The following is a 3,253-nucleotide window of genomic DNA, read 5'->3' as shown; positions in this document are numbered from 1 at the left end:
CCCCCCACTCTGTGTGTGTGTGTGTGTGTGTGTGTGTGTGTGTGTGTGTGTGTGTGTGTGTGTGATATTGTGTCCCTCAATATACTGTGCATCCTAATAAACTTATCTTGGGTCAGAGGACAAAACAGCCACTAGATAGACTTAGAGGTCAGAAAATGGTGGCACACACACACCTTTAATCCTAGCATCCCAGAGGCAGAGATCCATCTGGATCTCTGTGAGTTCAAAGCCACACTGGAAACAGCCAGGCATGGTGACTCACGCCTTTAATCCCAGGAAGTGATGGCAGAAAGGTATATAAGATGTAAGGACCAGGAACTAGAGCTGGTTAAGCTTTTAGGCTTTTGAGCAGCAGTTCAGCTGAGATCCATTTGGATGAGGACTCAGAGGTCTCCAGTCTGAGGAAACAGGATCAGCTGAGGAAGTGGCAAGGTGAGGAAGCTGTGGCTTGTTCTGCTTCTCTGATCTTCCAGCATTCACCCCAATAACTGGCCTTGGGTTTGATTTTATTAATAAGGCCTTCTAACAATTCATGCTGCTCTCTCTCTCCCCCCTCCCTCCCTCCCTCGCTCCCTCCTTCTCTACTTTCCTCTCTCTTTTCTTCCTCCACTTCCCCTCTCTTTCCAGCCTCCAAGGGCCAGAATCTGGGTGTCTAAGGAAGTGATCTCACCCAGTGTTGCTTATCTCCAAGGGTTTAAAGACCCCTGAAGTAGAGTTGCCCGGGGAGGGCCGGTCCTGGAAAAGGCCTCGCCAGCAGAAGTTCTGTGACGCCCACTTCACTCCCCACTGAAGCTCATTCCCTCCCCTGATGCTCACACGCAGGGACTTGGGCTGTTCATTCTACCCTGAGATACACACCAGAAAGAGCAGCTGCTGTCCTATGTGGAATGAATTCACTGGCACAAGTAACCAGACCCTCGAGTATGTCCCTTGAGAGAATGTCCCTTGCAGACAAACAGTAAACTCAAGATCAACACCATCCAAAGCAAAACTGAAGCGGATGGACCAAGAACTCTTAATGAACATCAACATGCACACAAGGAGATGGAGGTCCGCCCAAACCCAAAACCATAAATTAAAAACAATGCGGAAAGTGGAAAAGTTAAGTATGAAACATAAAAATTGAAATAAGGAATACAGTAGGTAGAAAATAATAAAAAGAAAACTAGCAGAATTCGATGAAGAAACACTCAGTAGGGAACAGGGAATGAAGCTACATTAAAGACATCTCTAAAAAGAAGGATTAAAGAGCAGAAAACATGTCAATGTCCAATAAGAGTCCCAATTTAAGACAAAAAAATAACAGAAAAGGGGAAAACAGTATATTGGTGTGGGGAGCAAAAAGAAGACAATATTCAAAGCTCTCCTCACCGAACAACACCATGTCAGGATGAACACAGCAGTAACTGATCAGACGCTGAAGAAATGCAGACAAATTAGCAGTTAAGGCTGGACATTTTAACAGTTTTATTCTGAAATCAATAGATGAAATACAAAGAAAATAAGAAGTGAAACTGGAACAACACAGATAGCAATCTAAATTGTTGAAAGTATACAGAATTCTATGCTCACCAAACATTCTCTTCAAGAACATGTGAGACCTTTACAAAGACCATTTTCACAGACAATGAACTTCAATAAATTCTGTCTCCAATTATAAAATAATGAATTCAGAAGCTAGAAATAAAAGTAGTTATTTGAAAATATCTGAAAGCATATAATGCAATATTGGAAGATTAAATAACATTTTAAAACAGTCCTAACTGGGAGTGGTGAGATGACTCAGCAGGTAAAGGCACTTGCTGCTAAGGCCGAATCCCTGACCCCCGATGATGGAAGGGAAGGACGGACCCCTGGGAGCTGTTTTCTGACATCATACACGCATCATGGGACAGGAGAACCAGCCCTTAAAAGTTGTTCTCTAGCTACACACATGCCTCCTTGCACCCCCCTCCACACTCACACAAGCACACTACACACACACACACACACACACACACACACACACACGCAATAGTAATAAGAATAGATTTTACAAGAAAACTGATGGATATTAAAGATGGACTATTAATGAAGTGCTACATATACAGATTAGTGTATCATTTAAGAATTGTTACACCAAGTGGTGATGGCACACACCTTTAATCCCAGCACTCGGGAGGCAGAGGCAGTCAGATTTCTGTGAGTTCGAGGCCAGCCTGGGCTACAGCATGAGTTCCAGGACAGCCAGGGCTACACAGAGAAACCCTGTCTCAAAAAAACCAAAAAAGAAAATAAAAGAAAAAAATTTTGGAAGGAAATTCATATTTTCAAGAAAAGTCATTAGAAAAAATTTTAATTTCATTTTATTTTTATTTCCACCCCCTTCCCTTTTGGGGCATCCTTCATTCTCTTGGCCAAAGTTTGTCGTGTTCTTCAGCCTCCTTCTCATTTTTCTTAGATTGTTTCTTCAGAGCATTTGTGTTTCAGGACAGCTGGAGTGTCGCTGAATCTTGGGGACGTTGGCCCTTTCCTACCTTCTTTGTTTAAGGGCTTTCTCACACACATTGGCAGACACGATCTTTAGAAAGACTGAAAAGTTTTCAGATTCTGCAAGCTCTTTGGGGCCAGAGCCACCAAGGCACAGCACACTCTGTCTGTCAGTCCAGGAGTGGCTTCTCTCCTTTTTATGGTAACCAGGGTGAGACCCCTGAGACCGGCATCCCGACTCATCCACGAACAGACACCCCCTCCATCCAGCTCTCCTTGGTCTCCAACAAGAATGTCCCCGACCCGACCACAGGCACACTTGGCACGGCTCGCTCGGGACTTCCACCGTGTTTGCCCTTGCTGCCACTGACTCAGCCCGCAGAGCCCTCCCACGCTTCCCCGCGGGGCGGAGCTCCTGCAGCCATGCGCGTCGGAGGAAATACGAAGTCTGCATCCATCGTCCTCTTCAATGAGTTTCTGACCACTGGCAGCTGGGACACACAGATGCTCAGCTTCATCTTGCCACAGTCCCATCTAGGGGTATTTTCTTTTGAGACTTGTTTCTTGCAAGGTTGATGAAAGAAAAAAGGGGAAATAGTCAAGTGAATAAAATATAGATTCCAAAGTGATAATATAAATATAATATAGATAATATAGATAATATACAAATACAATATATAAACATATAGATGCAATAGATTAGAAAATAATCATGGAGCCGGACGGTGGTGGCGCACACCTTTAATCCCAGCACTCGGGAGGCAGAGGCAGGTGGATCTCTGTG

This window comes from Peromyscus maniculatus, chromosome 19 (genome assembly GCF_049852395.1).
Source record: "Peromyscus maniculatus bairdii isolate BWxNUB_F1_BW_parent chromosome 19, HU_Pman_BW_mat_3.1, whole genome shotgun sequence".
Lineage (NCBI taxonomy): Eukaryota > Metazoa > Chordata > Mammalia > Rodentia > Cricetidae > Peromyscus > Peromyscus maniculatus.
The sequence above is the reverse complement of the archived record's forward strand: the minus strand, read 5'-3'. Positions refer to the sequence as shown.